General features: G+C 42.6%; 1 non-coding gene across 1 annotated transcript; it reads left to right on the top strand.

Moving 5' to 3' along the window:
• Positions 1 to 14,905: 14,905 nt before the first annotated feature.
• On the top strand, positions 14,906 to 14,978 carry trnaa-ugc (transfer RNA alanine (anticodon UGC)). Its single transcript has one exon. It is a non-coding gene; the product is annotated as a tRNA-Ala (tRNA).
• Positions 14,979 to 17,862: the final 2,884 nt, after the last annotated feature.

Genomic DNA, 17,862 nt, shown 5'->3' with positions numbered 1-17,862 from the left:
TATCAAATTAAAGACCAATGCGTATAAGGTGGCCAAGGTTAGTGGGAACCTAGAAGATTGGGAAAATTTAAAACAACAGCAAAGAATGACTAAACAAGCTATAAAGAAAGGAAAGATAGATTACGAAGGTAAACTTGCACAAGACATAAAAGCAGACAGTTAAAGCTTTTACAGATATATAAAACGGAAACGAATAACTAAAATAAATGTTGGTTCCTGAGAAGAGCAGAAGGGGGATGTAATAATGGTAAATGTGGAAACGTCTTAGACATTAAACAATTATTTTTCTTCGGTCTTCACAGTGGAAACCATGCCAAAAATGTCTGGCACGGGAAAGTGGGAAGGGAGGACCTTGAGACAATCACTATAACTAGGGGGGTAGTGCTGGACAGGATAATGGGACTCAAGGTGGACAAGTCCCCTGGTCCTGATGAAATGCATCCCAGGGTATTAAAATAGATAGCGGAAGTTATAGCAGATGCATTCGGTATAATCTACCAAAATTCTCTGGGCTCTGGGGAGGTACCAGCGGATTGCAAAGCAGCTAATGTCAGGCCTCTGTTTAAAAAAGCGGGCAGACAAAAGGCAGGGAATAATAGGCCGGTTAGTTTAACTTCTGTAGTGGAGAAAATGCTTGAAACTATCATTAAGGAAGAAATAGCGGAACATCTAGATAGCAATAGTGCAATCAAGCAGACGCAGCATGGGTTCATGAAGGGGAAATCATGTGCAACAAATTTACTGGAATTCTTTGAGGATATAACGAGCATGGTGGATGGAGGTGTTCCGACGTATGTTGTGTATTTAGATTTTCAAAAGGCATTCGATAAGGTGCCATACAAAACGCTACTGCAGAAGGTAAATGTACGTGGAGTCAGAGGAAATGTATTAGCATGGATAGAGAATTGCCAGGCGAACAGAAAGCAGAGAATCGGGATAAATGGATACTTTTCAGGTTGGAAATCGGTGCTTCGTGGTTATGCCACAGGGATCGGTGCTGGGACCACAAATGTTTACAATATATATAGATGACCTGGAAGAGGGGACAGAGTGTATTGTAACAACATTTGCAGATGATATAATGATTAGTGGGAAAGCGGATTGTGCAGAGGACAAATAAATGCTACAAAGAGATTTAGATCGGTTAAGCGAATGGGCTAAGGTTTGGCAGATGGAGTACAATGTCGGAAAGTGTGAGGTCATCCACCTTGAGAAAAAAAAATATTAAAAGGGAATATTACTTGAATGGGGAGAATTTACAACATGCTGCCGTGCAGAGGGACCTGGGGGTCCTTGTGCATGAATCCAAAAAGTTAGTTTGCAGGTGCAGCAGGTAATCAGGAAGGCGAATGGATTGTTGGCCTTCATAGTGAGAGGGATAGACTACAAAAGCAGGGAGGTCCTGCTGCATCTGTATAGGGTATTGGTAAGGCCGCACCTGGAGTACTGCGTGCAGTTTTGGTCACCTTACTAAAGGAAGGATATACTGGCTTTGGAGGGGGTGCAGAGACGATTCACTGGGATGATTCCGTTGATGAGGGGGTTACCTTATGATGCTAGATTGAGTAGACTGGATCTTTACTCGTTGGAGTTCAGAATGATGAGAGGTGATCTTATAGAAAAATTTAAAGTAATGAAAGAGATAGACAAGATAGAGGCAGGGAGGTTGTTTCCACTGGTAGTGGAGACTCGAACTCGGGCTCACAGCCTCAAAATGCGGGGGAGCCAATTTAAAACCGAGTTGAGAAGGAATTTCTTCTTTAAGAGGGTTGTGAATCTGTGGATTTATCTGCCCAACGAATCAGTTGAGGCGAGCTCATTGAATGTATTCAAGTCACAGATAGATACATTTATAACCAATAAGGGAATTAAGGGTTACGGTGAGCGGGCGGGTAAGTGAAGCTGAGTCCACGGGCTGATCAGCCATGATCTTATTGAATGGCGGAGCAGGCTCAAGAGGTCAGATGACCTACTCCTGTTCCTAATTATTATGTTATGTTCTTATCTTCTTATGACTTTAGGTCGGTAGGTCATTACGATATTTTAAGAAAATTTAATGATTACAGATTTTATCAACAAGAAGAGTAACTGGAAACAAATAGGCAGCGTGCAGTGGAGAGAGAGAGATAGAGGGGCGTGGGATCAGGAGATAGAGGGTGAGAGAGAAAGAGAGAGAGAGAAAGAGAGAGAGAGGGAGGGAGAGAAAGAGGAAGAGAGAGATGGAGCAGGAGAGAGAGAGAAAGAGAGAGTGTGAGAGAGAGAGAGAGAGAGAGGGAGAGAGAGAGAGAGAGAGAGAGATAGAGCGAAAGCGAGCTAATTTACCTGTTTTCGAGCAAACACTCCTCTTTCTAAATGTAATTCCTTTGTTTCTGGAGCTACTTCCTCTGCATTGAACACATTTCCTTGTTTTTGGAGTACCTAATTCCCCAGTTACTGCAGCGTCCAATTCGACAGTTTCTGTACCTTCTATTTCTCAACTTTCTAGATATAATTCCCCTGTTCCTGCAGTTAATACCCCTGTTTCTGGAACTCATGTTTTTTCTCGAGTTCATAATATCGAGATTGTGGATATCATAATGCATCTGTTTCTGGAGGTAACTCCTCTGTTTCTGGTCCTAAATCAACGGTTTCCGGATCGAATATGTTTTTTCTGAGGAAGATTCCTGTGGAGCTACTAATTTCCTTTTTTTGGTGCTCCATATTGTGCAGTACTTGACGCGCATAATTGTTTTTTTTACGGATCTAGTAGTTTGTTGATATATATGGCTCCGAATTGTCCTGTTTATCGTGCGCACTCCTAAAGACCCGTTAACATGGACAGAAAATTCGCCTTTTCTGGAGGTAACTCTCCTCTTTCGAAACGCAATTGGCCTGTTTCTGGAGATCATTGCTCTGTACTTTGATCATTCCTGTGTTCCTGGAGCTCGCTTCGTCTGTTTCTGCAGCTCCTCATTGCCATGTGTCTGGAGCTAATTCACTGTTTCTGGCGATTTAATTTACCAGTTTCTGAAACTCGAACTTTTCATCTTTCAAGACCTAATTCCACAGTTTCTCGACTTCATTCTCTTGTTTCTGGCGCTAATGACCTTATTTCTTCGCTAATTCCCGTGTTCCTGGAGCTCCTACTTCCTCACGTTCTGTGGCTCCTAATTCCGCTGTTCTTGGGGGGAATTCTCCTGTTTCTGCAGCTAATTCAGCTGTATCTGGAGCTAATATCTTTGTTGCCGGATAATATCCCATAGTTTCCGGAGATACTCGTCCCCCTCTTTCTGGAGATTTTTAATTGTTTGCGGAGCTAATTTTTTTCTGAAGCAACTAATTATCGTATTTAAGTGTCTCCTGGTTTTATATACATATATCTATATATCTCCGAAATGTCTTGTTGATGGTGCGCTCTCCTAACTCCCCTGCTGCAAGGACCTCCTTCTAGAGCTAACTCTGCTCTTTGTAAACACAATTCCCTTGTTCCAGGGGCTGGCTAATGACCTCGCAACTGTCGCTGAAATGTTCTCTGTTTCTGGAGCACCAGATTCTCTCACTTTCTATAGCAAATCGCGACATAATTGCCCGCTTTCTGGAACTCCTCATTATTCTGTTTCAGGTGCACTTAATTACCCAGTGTGTGTTTACTCCAATATTTCCGGAGGTTGTTCCCTGGTTTACGGAATTAAATCCTGTAATTAAGGATATCCCACTCCCACTGTTTCTGGAAATATTTCCATTATTCCGGGGTTAGTTTCAATGTTGTTGGAGCTGCTAAATGCCATCGTACGGGAGCTCCCAGCGTGGCTTTTGCTGAAGTTCCTACTACCCCAGGTTATGCTCGTCTTATTTCCCCTGTTTCTGGAGCTGTTCCAGATGTTTGTGGCGTTCCTAATTCCCCTGTTTCTGGAGCTTCAAATTGTGCTGTTTATGAAACACCTAATTGTGCTTTTTATGTTGCTAGCATTTCCCGATATATTTGGCCCCGAATTATTCTGCTTATGGTGCGCTCTCCTAATTCCACTGCTACAGGAATAGCTAGTTTACCTGTTTCATAAGCCAACATTTCTCTTTCTAAATGTTATTCCTTTGTTTCTAGAGCTACTTCCGCTGTGTTAGAAAAATTCCTGTGTTTCTGGAGCTCATAATTCCTCAGTTTCTGCAGCGCTCAATCCGGCAGTTTCTGTAACTCCGAATGCTCATGTTTCGAGTTCTATTTCGCCTGTTTCTGGAGCTAATACTCTTGTTTCTGAACTAATTCCAGTATTCCTGGAACTCCTAATTCCCCTGTTCCAGGAACTACTTCCCCTGTTTCTGGAACTCATCTTCTTCTGCAGCTCCGAATATCGCACATTGTGTATCTCCTAATGCATTTGTTTCTGGAGCTCAATCCACTGTTTCTGTTGCTAATTCACTGTTTCTGGAGCTACTGATTTTTCTGGGGAAAATTCCTCTGGATCTCCTAATTTCCCTTTTATCTGGAGCTCCAACGTGTGCTGTTTATGAAGCACATCATTGTCCGTTTTACGTCTAGTAATTTGACGACATATATGGCTCCGAATTGATCTGTTTATGGTGCGCTCTCCTAATTACCCTATAATATGAACAGAAAATTCATCTTTTCTGGAGGTAACTCTCCTCTTTCTAAACGTAATTCCCCTGTTTCTGGAGCTAATTGCGCTGTACTTTGATTATTCCTGAGTTCCTGGAGCTCGCTTCTCTTGGTTCTGCAGTTTCCCATTGCCCTGACTCTCCAACGAATTCCACTGTTTCTGGAGCTGCAAATTTACCAGATCTATAACTCCTACGTTCATTTTCAAGACTTATTCCACAGTTTCTAGATCTAATTCCCCTGTTTAGAAACATAGAAACATAGAAAATAGGTGCAGGAGCAGGCCATTCAGCCCTTCTAGCCTGCACCGCCATTCAATGAGTTAATGGCTGAACATGAAACTTCAGTACCCCCTTCCTGCTTTCTCGCCATAACCCTTGATCCCCCGAGTAGTAAGGACTTCATCTAACTCCCTTTTGAATATAATTAGTGAATTGGCCTCAACTACTTTCTGTGGTAGAGAATTCCACAGGTTCACCACTCTGTGGGTGAAGAAGTTTCTCCTCATCTCGGTCCTAAATGGCTTACCCCTTATCCTCAGACTGTGACCCCTGGTTCTGGACTTCCCCAACATTGGGAACATTCTTTCTGCATCTAACCTGTCTAAACCCGTCAGAATTTTAAACGTTTCTATGAGGTCCCCTCTCATTCTTCTGAACTCCAATGAATACAAGCCCAGTTGATCCAATCTTTCTTGATAGGTCAGTCCCGCCATCCCGGGAATCAGTCTGGTGAACCTTCGCTGCACTCCCTCAACAGCAAGAATGTCCTTCCTCAAGTTAGGAGACCAAAACTGTACACAATACTCCAGGTGTGGCCTCACCAAGGCCCTGTACAACTGTAGCAACACCTCCCTGCCCCTGTATTCAAATCCCCTCGCTATGAAGGCCAACATGCCATTTGCTTTCTTAACCGCCTGCTGTACCTGCATGCTAACCTTCAATGACTGATGTACCATGACACCCAGGTCTCGTTGCACCTTCCCTTTTCCTAATCTGTCACCATTCAGATAATAGTCTGTCTCTCTGTTTTTACCACCAAAGTGGATAACCTCACATTTATCCACATTATACTTCATCTGCCATGCATTTGCCCAATCACCTAACCTATCCAAGTCATTCTGCAGCCTAATAGCATCCTCCTCGCAGCTCACACTGCCACCCAACTTAGTATCATCCGCAAATTTGGAGATACTGCATTTAATCCCCTCGTCTAAATCATTAATGTACAATGTAAACAGCTGGGGCCCCAGCATAGAACCTTGCGGCACTCCACTAGTCACTGCCTGCCATTCTGAAAAGTACCCGTTTACTCCTACTCTTTGCTTCCTGTCTGACAACCAGTTCTCAATCCACGTCAGCACACTACCCCCAATCCCATGTGCTTTAACTTTGCACATTAATCTCTTGTGTGGGACCTTGTCGAAAGCCTTCTGAAAGTCCAAATATACCACATCAACTGGTTCTCCTTTGTCCACTTTACTGGAAACATCCTCAAAAAATTCCAGAAGATTTGTCAAGCATGATTTCCCTTTCACAAATCCATGCTGACTTGGACCTATCATGTCACCATTTTCCAGATGCACTGCTATGACATCCTTAATAATTGATTCCATCATTTTACCCACTACTGAGGTCAGGCTGACCGGTCTATAATTCCCTGTTTTCTCTCTCCCTCCTTTTTTAAAAAGTGGGGTTACATTGGCTACCCTCCACTCGATAGGAACTGATCCAGAGTCAATGGAATGTTGGAAAATGACTGTCAATGCATCCGCTATTTCCAAGGCCACCTCCTTAAGTACTCTAGGATGCAGTCCATCAGGCCCTGGGGATTGATCGGCCTTCAATCCCATCAATTTCCCCAACACAATTTCCCGACTAATAAAGATTTCCCTCAGTTCCCCCTCCTTACTAGACCCTCTGACCCCTTTTATATCCGGAAGGTTGTTTGTATCCTCCTTAGTGAATACCGAACCAAAGTACTTGTTCAATTGGTCTGCCATTTATTTGTTCCCCGTTATGACTTCCCCTGATTCTGACTGCAGGGGACCTACGTTTGTCTTCACCAATCTTTTTTTCTTTACATACCTATAGAAACTTTTGCAATCCGCCTTAATGTTTCCTGCAAGCTTCTTCTCGTACTCCATTTTCCCTGCCCTAATCAAACCCTTTGTCCTCCTCTGCTGAGTTCTAAATTTCTCCCAGTCCCCAGGTTCGCTGCTATTTCTGGCCAATTTGAATGCCACTTCCTTGGCTTTAATACTATCCCTGATTTCCCTAGATAGCCACGGTTGAGCCACCTTCCCTTTTCTATTTTTACGCCAGACAGGAATGTACAATTGTTGTAATTCATCCATGCGGTCTCTAAATGTCTGCCATTGCCCATCCACAGTCAACCCCCTAAGTATCATTCGCCAATCTAACTTAGCCAATTCACGCCTCATACCTTCAAAGTTACCCTTCTTTAAGTTCTGGACCATGGTCTCTGAATTAACTGTTTCATTCTCCATCCTAATGCAGAATTCCACCATATTATGGTCACTCTTCCCCAAGGGGCCTCGCACAATGAGATTGCTAATTAATCCTCTCTCATTACACAACACCCAGTCTAAGATGGCCTCCCCCCTAGTTGGTTCCTCAACATATTGGTCTAGAAAACCATCCCTTATGCACTCCAGGAAATCCTCCTCCACCGTATTGCTTCCAGTTTGGCTAGCCCAATCTATGTGCATATTAAAGTCACCCATTATAACTGCTACACCTTTATTGCATGCACCCCTAATTTCCTGTTTGATGCCATCCCCAACATCCCTATTACTGTTTGGAGGTCTGTACACAACTCCTACTAACGTTTTTTGCCCTTTGGTGTTATGCAACTCTACCCATATAGATTCCACATCTGGCGATAATTCCCGTATTCCTGGATCACCTACTTCCCCTCTTTCTGCGACTCCTAATTTCGTTCTTCCTGCAGGGAATTCTCCTGTTTCTTTGGTAATTCACCTGTTTCTTGTGCTAAAAAAAAGGAGGGAACGAGAAAACAAGTAATTATAGACCGCTTAGCCTGACATCAGTAATGGGGAAAAAGTTGGAATCAATTACTAAAAACGAAGTAGCAGCACACTTGGAAAGCAGTGACAGGATCGGTCCAGGTCAGCATGGATTTATGAAGGGGAAATCATGCTTGACAAATCAAATAATTTTTTGAGGTTGTAACTAGTAGATTGGACAAGGGAGAACCAGTGGATGGTGTATTTTTACTGAGAAAAGGCTTTTGACAATGTCGCACACAAGAGATTGGTGTGCAAATTTAAAGCACATGCTCTTGACGTGGATAGAGAACTGGTTGGCAGACAGAAAGCAGAGAGTCGGGATAAACGGGCACTTTTCAAAATGGCAGACAGTGAATGGTGGACTGTCGCAAGGCTCACTGCTACGACCCCAGCTATTTACAATATACATCAATGATCTGGATGAAGGCATTGAGTGTAACATCTCAAAGTTTGCAGATGACACTAAGCAGGGTGGCGGTGTGAGCTGTGTGGAGGATGCTAAGAGGCTGAAGAGTGATTTGGACAGGTAACGTGAGTGGCCAAATGCATGGCATAGGCAGTATAAAGTGGATAAATGTGAGGTTATCCACTTTGGTGAAAAAAACACGAAGTCACAATATTAGCTGAATTGCGACAGATTAGGAAAACAGGAGTTGCGACGAGACCTGTGTGTCATGGTAGTTCAGTTATTGAAAGTTGGCACGCAGATGCAGCCTGCGGTGAAGAAGGCAAATGGAGTGTTGGCCTTCATATCAAGGGGATTTGAGTATAGGAGCAGGGAGGTCTTTCTGCAGATTTACAGAGCTTTGGTGAAGCTTCACCTGAGGTATTGTGTTCAGTTTTGGTCTCGTAACGTGAGGAAAGACGTTCTTGCTATTGAGGGAGTGCAGGGAAGGTTCACCAGACTGATTCCTGGGATGGCAGGACTGACATAAGAGGAGAGATATGGATCATCTGGGCATGTATTCACTGAAGTTTAGAAGGATGAGTGGGGATCTCATATAAACATAAAACATTGTGACGGGATTGGACAGGTTAGATGCAAGAAGAGTGTTCCCGATGTTGGCGAAGTCCAGACCCATGGGACAGAGTCTAAGGATAAGGGGTAAGCCCGTTAGGACTGAGATGAGGAGAACCGTCTTAACTCAGAGAGTTGTTAATCTGTGGAATTCTCTACCGCATAGAGTTGTTGATGCGAGTTCATTCATGTGGGAGTTAGATATGAGACTTATGGTTAAAGGGATCAAGTGGTATTAAGAGAAAAAAGGACAGCGGTACTGCATTGAATGATCAGCCGACCGGCCTACTCCTTCGCATATTTTCTATGTTTCTATGTTTCTACTCCCTTTTTTTCTGGAAAGATATCCATGGTTTGTGGAAGTGCTAGTTCCCCTCTTTCTGGAGATTCTGAGTTGTTTGTGGAGACCCTAATTGTCCTTTTTCTGGAGCTCCAAATTGCACTGTTGAAGAAGCACCTAATTGTCCTATTTAAGTGTCTAATAGTTTTATATATATATATGTACATGTACAAAATGTCCAGTTTATGGTGCACTCTCCTAATTCCCCTGCTGCTAATTCGCCTCTTGCTAGAGCTAACTCTTCTCTTTCTAAACATAATTCCCCTGTTTCTGGAGCCAAAACTCTAGTCTCCGATCTAATTCCAGTATTCCTGGAATTCCTAATTCCCCTCTCTGCAGCTCCTAATTCCCATGTTCCCGGAGCTAATTTCCCTGTTTCTGGAGCTCATATTTTTTCTGGAGTTCATAATATCCAAGATTGTGGATCTCCTAATGCATCCTTTTCTGGAGGTAGCTCCCATGTTTCTGTTGTAAATGCAACGGTTTCTGAAGCTAATATATTTTTTGTCGGGGGAAAATTCCTGTGGAGCTCTTAATTCTTTCTGGAGCTCCAAATTCCGCAGTTTATCAAGCACATAATTGTCCTTTCTACATTTCTTGTAGTTTGCCGATATATATGGCTACAAATTGTCCTGTTTATGGTGCGCTCTCCTAATGACCCTGGAGGTAACTATGCTCTTTCTAAACTTAATTCCCCTGTTTATGGAGCTAATTGCGCTGTATTGTGATTATTACTGTGTTCTTCGAGGTCTCTTCCCATGCTTCTGCAGCTGCCAATTGCCCTGTTTCTGGAGCAAATTAATCTGTACATTGATTATGAGAAGGGGGATGAGAAGATGAGAAGGGAAGTTGAGAAGAGTGATTTAATAATGGGAAATGTGGAAATGGCTGAAACCTTAAGCAATTATGTTGCTTCGGTCTTCACAGTGAAAGACACAAGAAGCATGCCAAACATTGCTGGTCACAGGAATGTGGGAAAGGAGGACCTTTGATACAATCTCTATCACTAGGGAGGTAGTGCTGGACAGGCTAATGGGATTCAAGGTAGACAAGTCCCCTAGTCCTGATGAAATGCATCCCAGGGTATTAAAAAAATGGCTGAAGTTACAGCAGATGCATTCGTTATAATCTACCAAAATTCTCTGGACTCTGGGGAAGTACCAGCGGATTGGAAAGCAGCTAATGCAATTCCTCTGTTTATAAAAGGGGGCAGACAAAAGGCAGGTAACTATAGGCCGGTTAACGTCTATAGTGTGGAAAATGCTTGAAACTATCATTAAGGAAGATATAGCGGGGCATCTAGACAGGAATAGTGCAATCAAGCAAGAGCAGCATGGAATCATTAAGGGGAAATCATGTGTAACTAATTTACTGGAATTCTTTGAGGATGTAACGAGCATGGTGGATAGAGGTGTATCGATGGATGTGGTGTATTTAGATTTCCAAAAGCTATTCGATAACGTGCCACACAAAAGTTTACTGCAGAAGATAAAGGTACGCGGAGTCAGTGGAATTGTATTAGCATGAATCGGGAATTGGCTGGCTAACAGAAAGCAGAGAGTCGGAATAAATGGGTCCTTTTCGGATTGGAGATCGGTGGTTAGTGGTGTGCCACAGGGATCGGTGCTGGGACCACAACTGTTTTCAATATACGTAGAAGACCTGGAAGAGGGGACAGAGTGTAGTGTAAAAAATTTGCAGATGACACAAAGATTATTGGGAAAGCGGGTTGTGTAGAGGACACCGAAAGGCTGCAAAGAGATTTAGATCGGTTAAGCGAATGGGCTAAAGTTTGGCAGATGGAATACAATATCAGAAAATGTGAGGTCTTCCACCTTGGGAAAAAAAACAGTAAATGGAATATTATTTGAATGGGGAGAAATTACAACATGCTGAGGTGCAGAGGGACCTGGGTGTCCTTGTGCATGAATCCCAAAAAGTTAGTTTGCAAGTGCAGCAGGTAATCAGGAAGGCGAATGGAATGTTGCGAGAGGGATGGAGTACAAAAGCAGGGAGGTCCTTCTGCAACTGTATATGCTTTTGGTGAGGCCGCACCTGGAGTACTGCGTGCAGTTTTGGTCACCTTACTTCAGGAAGGATATACTCGCTTTGGAGGGGGTACAGAAACGATTCACTTGCCTGATTCCGGAGATGAGGGGGCTACCTTTTGATGATATATTGAGTAGACTGGGTCTTTACTCGTTGGAGTTCAGAAGGATGAGAGGTGATCTTGCAGAATCATTTAAAATAATGAAAGGGATCGACAAGATGGAAGCAGAGAAGTTTTCTGTTCTGGTCGGGGAGACTAGAACTAGGTGGCACAGTCTCAAAATATGGGGGAGCCAATTTAAAACCGAGTTGAGAAGGAATTTCTTCTCCCAGAGGGTTGTGAATCTGTGGAATTCTCGGTCCAGGGAAGCAATTGAGGCTAGCTCATTGAATGTATTCAAGTCACAGTTAAGGGACTCAAGTCACAGATTCCCAAGAAGGGAATTAAGGTTTACGGGGAGCGGGCAGGTAAGTGGAGCTGAGTACAATGGCCAGATCAGCCATGATCTTGTTGAATGGCACAGCAGGCTCGAGGGGCTAGATGGCCTAGTCCTGTTCCTAATTTCTATTTTCTTATGTTATTATTAATTTTTCCTGTGCTCCTGAGCTCACATCCCATGTTTTTGCAGCTCCTCAGTGCCCTTTTTCTGGAGCGAATTCCTACTGTTTCTGTAGCTTCTAATTTACTAGTTTCGATAACTCCTACTTTTCTTCTTTCAAGACCTAATTGCACATTTTCTAGACCTAATTCCCTTGTTTCTGGCGCTAATTCCCTTGTTTCTGCGCGACTTGCCCTGTTACTGCAGCTCCTTGTTGCTCACTTTCTGTGAACCTAATGTCCGTGTTCCTGGAGGGAATTTCTCCGTTCTGTAGCTAATTCCGCTGTTACTGAACCTAATACCTATGTTTGCAGAGTAAATGCGATAGTTTTTGGAAGTCCTTGTTCCCCACTTTCTGCAGATTCTGAGTTGCTTGCGCAGCGCCAACTTGTCCTTTTTCTGGAGCTCCAAATTGCACTGATGATGAAGCACCTTATTGTCCTATTTAAGTGACTATTAATTATATATATATATATATATCTTGGAAATGTCCTGCTTATGGTGCGCTTTCATAAATCCCCTCCTGCAGGGACAGCTAATTCGCCTCTTTCTAGAGCTAATTCTGCTCTTTCTAAACATAATTACCCTGTTTCTAAAGATAATTACAGTATTCCTGGAACTCCTAATGCCCCTCTCTGCAGCTCCTACTTCCACTCTTCCTGGAGCTAATTCCACTGTCTCTGGAGCTCATGTGTTTTTCTGGAGTTCCTCATATCCCAGATTGTGGATTTCCTAATTCATCCGTTTACGAGGTAGCTCCCCTGTTTCTGAATTCGACTGTTTCTCGAGCTAATTCTTACATTTCTGGTGAAAATTCCTTTGGAGATACTAATTTCCTTTTTCTGGAGCTCCAATAATTGTCCTTTTTATGTTTCTTCTGGTTTGCCGATATATATGACTTAGAATTGTCCTGTTTGTGGTACACTCTCCTAATGATCCTGCAACATGAACAGAAAATTCACCTTTTCTGGAATAACTCTGCTCTTTCTAAAATTCCCCAGTTTCTGGAGCTAATTGCGGTGTACTATGATTATCCTGTGTTCCTGGAGCTCGCTTCCCCTGTTTCTATCGTTCTCCATTGCCCTGTTTCTGAAGCTAATTAAGCTGTACTTTGATTATTCCTGTCTTCATGAAGCTCGCTTCCCCTCTTTCTGCAGATCCCCATTGCCCTGTTCCTGGAGCGAAATCTACTGTTTCTGGAGGTATTAATTTACTAGTTTCTGTAATTTCTACTTTTCATCATTCAACACTTAACTGCACAGTTTCTAAACCTAATTCCCCTTTTTTTGGTGCCATTTCCCTTGTTTTTACGCTAATTCCCCTGTTCCCGCAGCTCCTAATTGCTCTATATCTGTGACTCCTAATTTCACTGTTCCTGAAAGGAATTGCTCTGTTTCTGTAGCTAATACAGCTGTTTCTGGACCTAATACCTTTGTATGTGGAGAACATTCGATAGTTTTTGGAATTCCTAGTTCCCTACTTTCTGGAGATTCTGAGGTGTTGTGGTGCTCCTAATTGTCCATTTTCTGGAACTCCAAATTGCGCAGTTGATGAAGCACCGAATTGTCCTATTTAAGTTATATATATATATATATATATCTTAGAAGTGTCCTGCTTATGGCGCGTTCTCAAAAAAAGCCTGATGCAGGGACAGCTAAGTTACCTCTTTCTAGAGCTAACTCTGCTCTTTCTAAACACAATTCCCCTCTTTCTGGAGCTAATTGCACTGCCTCTGGAGCAAATTCTACTGTTCTCGAGCTGCTAATTTAACAGTCTGTGGAGTTCCAAATTCATCCTTTTATGGAGCTCATTCCACTGTTCCTGGATCTAATCACCTTGTATCTGCAGCTGAAATGTCCTCTGTTTCTGGAGCACTTGATTCTCACTCTTTCTGAAGCTAATCACGATATTTCTGGACATAATTCCCAGCTTTCTGGAGCTTCTAAATCCGGTGTTTCATGAGCACTTAATTACCCAGTTTGTGAGGTTTACTCCAATATTTCTGGAGCTAATTCCCCGGTTTATGGAATTAATTCCTCTAATTAAGGATATCCCATTTCCCCTGTTTTTTGAGCTATTTCCCTTGTTCTGTGGTTAGTTTTAATGTACTTGGAGCTGCTAAATCCCATCTTAATGGTGCTCCGAATGCCACTATTGCTGAAGCTGCTATTTCCGCGGGTTATGCAGCTCCTAATTCCCCTGTGTCTGGAGCTATTTCAGTTGTTCGTGAAGATCCTAATTCCCCTGTTTCTGGACCTTCAAATTGTGCTGCTTATATTGCACCATATTTTGCTTTTTATGTGGCTGCCATATCCCCGATAAATTTTGCTACGAATTATTCTGATTATGGTGCGCTCTCCTAATTCCCCTGCTACAGGAATAGCTAGTTTACCTGTTTTTTGAGCCAACTCTTCTCTTTATCAATGTAATTCGTTTGTTTCTGGAGCTATTTCCGCTGTACTGAACAAATTCCTGTCTTTCTGGAACTCCTAATTCCCCCTTTGTAACATTGCTGTGAACATGTAAGCAGTGAAATATATTGAAGAGCAAGGGTCTGGTTATTGTGAAAGAGCAAACAAAATAGACATTGTGGAAGAATAACATCGAAAATAAATGTGACCCCAACATCCAGAAAGAAGATTAAATGCTGAGTCCTTTCAGCAAAAAACTCCTTTCCCAAAGATTTCTCTGACCGATACTTCACAAAACAAAAATTATGCATTTAAAGTCATTACACCCGAATCTTCGCGCACCCGAATCTTCTCAATCAGATGCCGCTAGTTGTGCCGAATCAATGCATGTCCCTTTGCAATATTCAGCTTCGATGCACACTATTAAATGTGCCACTAAGTTATTGAATCACAGAATAATGGAATGATTACAGCACGGAAGAAGGCCATTCAGCCCATGGAGCCCATGCCTACTCTCAAGAAGTCCCACATCCGCGTCATTTATCTGCAGCTGTGCATTTTTTTCCTTCAGATACTGAGCCAACTCCCTTTGGAAAGATAAGTTTGAGTCTGCCTCCGCCGCCTTTAAAGCAGTGTATTCCAGATTCTAACCAGTGGTGCGAGATGGCCACCTCCTGGTCCTATGTATAAAGTCCGAGAAACATGGGATCAATTCCTACCACACTCACAACCTTGCTAAATATAGCAACACATTCTATTCGCGCAATGCAAGCTCCTGATGTGCAGGGCAGCTGTTGAGGTTAAAGCTCTGTTTATGTTCCCGACATTTATTCTGTCGCAGCGTTTCCGTACTGTAGTGGTTATCAAGTTTGCCTTGCACGCAAAAGGTCCCCGGTTCGAAACCGGGCGGAAACATTTCGCAAACCTGTTCAATTAATGATTAGAAAAAATTGAATAATTCATATTAATGGTTCAATATTAACAGAGTGCAGTGCCTCACGACGCTGTTGCATTTGCTGATTTTGTGTACCGTTCTGTACAAACTCAAACTCTACACAGTGTCTCTCAGTCCCTCTCGTTTCCAGTCCTGAAGGGGGATAAACCTATCTAAAAGCTGCACACTCCATTCACTCAGTTGAGCTGTGAGAGACTATTAAAGGATCCTGCCGCGCTGCCTCGCTTCACAACAGAAAATCAAAGCCACAAAGAAACCATTAGACTAAACGCTCTTCCCCAGCTCCAGAGTTACTGAGTGCGGTACAAGCCCCAACATTCCAGTCACGCACTCTCCAATCAGCCGCTGCCGGTAGAAAGCGGAGAATGCAGCCTCAAACAGCGATTTACCGCCATTCACTGGGCTTCAAAATGTCACGTCTCGAGCCAAAGCTCCGCATACACCGAACAGTATCCTCATAAGATTCTTTATCTCAGGTTCCTGAGTTCGTGCCGCAGCTTACACGAACATTTTTGTTCAGTTGTAACGTCATTTATTAGCCGATCGCCTCGTTTTGCATCATGAAAGTAATGCTAACCGATAATTATATAATCATAGAAGTTTACAGCTTGGAAGGAGTCCTTTTCGGCCCATTGTACCTGCACCGGCCAACAAATGTCCAGGTTTAGGTGTGTAATCCTGCACCTTACGACATTTCAAGTGCACATCCAAGTACTTTTTAAACGTGTTGAAAGGTTCTGCCTTCATCCCCTTACAGGCAGTGAGTTCCAGAAACCCACAAACATCTCGATGAAGAATGTTAACTTCAAATCCCCTTTAACCCTGAGACTAATACTTTTAATTTATGCCCCCTGGTTGTTGACCACTCCCCTACGAGAAATAGGCCATTTTAATCAACAATATCTCGGCCCCTCCTAATTTTAAACACCTCAATACTGTCGCCCATCAGCCTCCTCTTTTCCAAGAAAAACAATCCAAACCTTTCCAATCTGTCCTCATCGCAAAGTTGCTCCATTCCCGGAAACATGTACGTAAATCTCCTCTCTACCCTCTCCAGCGCAATCACGTGCTTCCTTAAATGCGGTGACCAGAACTGCACGCAGCACTCCAGCTGTGGACTAACTGGAAGATTATTTAGTTCCAGCATAACCCACTTGCTCTTCTATTCCATGTATCTGCCAATAAACACAACCATCCTGTATGCATTCTTAACTAAATATCCAACTGGCCAGCTACGTTCAGGGATGTATGGGCATGCAATCCCATTTCTATTTGTTCCTCTACACTTCTCAATATCCAACCAGTTGATGTTTTTTCTGTTTCCTTGTTCGCGCTCGACAAATGCACGAACTCACATGTCTCTGGATTAAATTCCATTTGCCACAGTTCTGCCCAACTTCCTGCTGTCTCCAGCTTCCTTCTTCATTATCAACCGCACTGCCTATTTTATTATGACTTGAAAACTTCTCAATCATAACCCCGATATTCAAGCTGGATCATTAATAAATACCATAAAAAAACAATGGACCTTGCACTGAAAACTGCGGAACACCACTGGAAACATATTTTCAGTCACAAAAACGCCCTTCAAACATTATCTTATTTGGATCCAATTTGCCACTTCGCCCTCGATCCCATGGGCTTTTACCTTCTTAACCAGACTGCCATGTGGGATTTTAGTGAAATCATTAATAGAATCCATATACACTACATCATACGCAATACTTCATCAACTCACCTGGTGACCACCACCAAAAATGCAATCAAGTTAGTCAAACGCGACCTTTCCTTAACAAATCGAACTGCCTGTTCTGACTAACCAGTGTCTTTCAAAATGTAGAACATGTATAATTTTTAAATGTTATCCTGCTTTCACGGGAAACATCATTAATTATCTGATGATCTTAATTTACACAACTAAAGAAATGTTAACTGAAGGAGAGTCCATAATTTAATACTTTGTCTGTGCTCTGCAATTTTCCTCTTAAAACACAAACTATTTTGGACACGATGCGTTAGTGGTCTGTTTCAAAATCCTCATTGCTGCTTACATGTACATGCGACTGGGGAAACAAAGAAATAGATTGTTGAGCAAAGGACGGGTTATTGTGAAACAGCAAAGAAAATATACATTCTGGAAGAATAACATCGAAAAGAAATGTGACATCAACAGCCAGAAAGAAGATTAAATGCTTTGTCCCTTTCAGCAAACAATTCCTTTCCCAAACATGTCTCTGACCGAAACTTCACAAAAACAAAATGATGCATTTAAAGTAATTAAACCCGATGTTTCGCACACCCGCATTTTCTGCATCAGATGCCTCTCATTGTGGCGATTGAATCCACGTCGCTTTGCAATATTCTGCTTCCATCCACACTAGTAAATGCGCCACGAACTTAGATAATCATAGTATAATGGAATGGTTACAACACGGAAGAAAATCTTTCTGCCGGTCGAGCCCATGCCAACTATCTGCTCGTCCCACTCCCCTGTCATTTACCCGCAGACGTGCATTGCTTTTTCTTTCAGATACATATCCAAATCGCTAAAGAATGATAAGATTGACCACATTTTAAGAAAGGAGAGAACGAGAAAACGGTAATTATAGACCGGTTAGCCTGACATCAGTCATGGGGAAAATGTAGGTATCAATTATTAAAGATGAAATAGCAGCACATTTGGAATGCAGTGATGGGATCGATCCAAGTTAGCATTGATTTATGAAATGGAAATCCTGCTGGACAAATCTTCGAGAATGTTTTGAGGATGTTACTAGTAGAGTGAACAAGGGAGAATCAGTGGATGTGCTGTATTTGTTCTTCCAAATGCTTTTGACAGGGTCC

Source organism: Pristiophorus japonicus, unplaced genomic scaffold (assembly GCF_044704955.1).
Source record: "Pristiophorus japonicus isolate sPriJap1 unplaced genomic scaffold, sPriJap1.hap1 HAP1_SCAFFOLD_110, whole genome shotgun sequence".
Lineage (NCBI taxonomy): Eukaryota > Metazoa > Chordata > Chondrichthyes > Pristiophoridae > Pristiophorus > Pristiophorus japonicus.
Note: the sequence above shows the minus strand (reverse complement) of the source record. Positions and strands in the feature narration are given on the sequence as shown.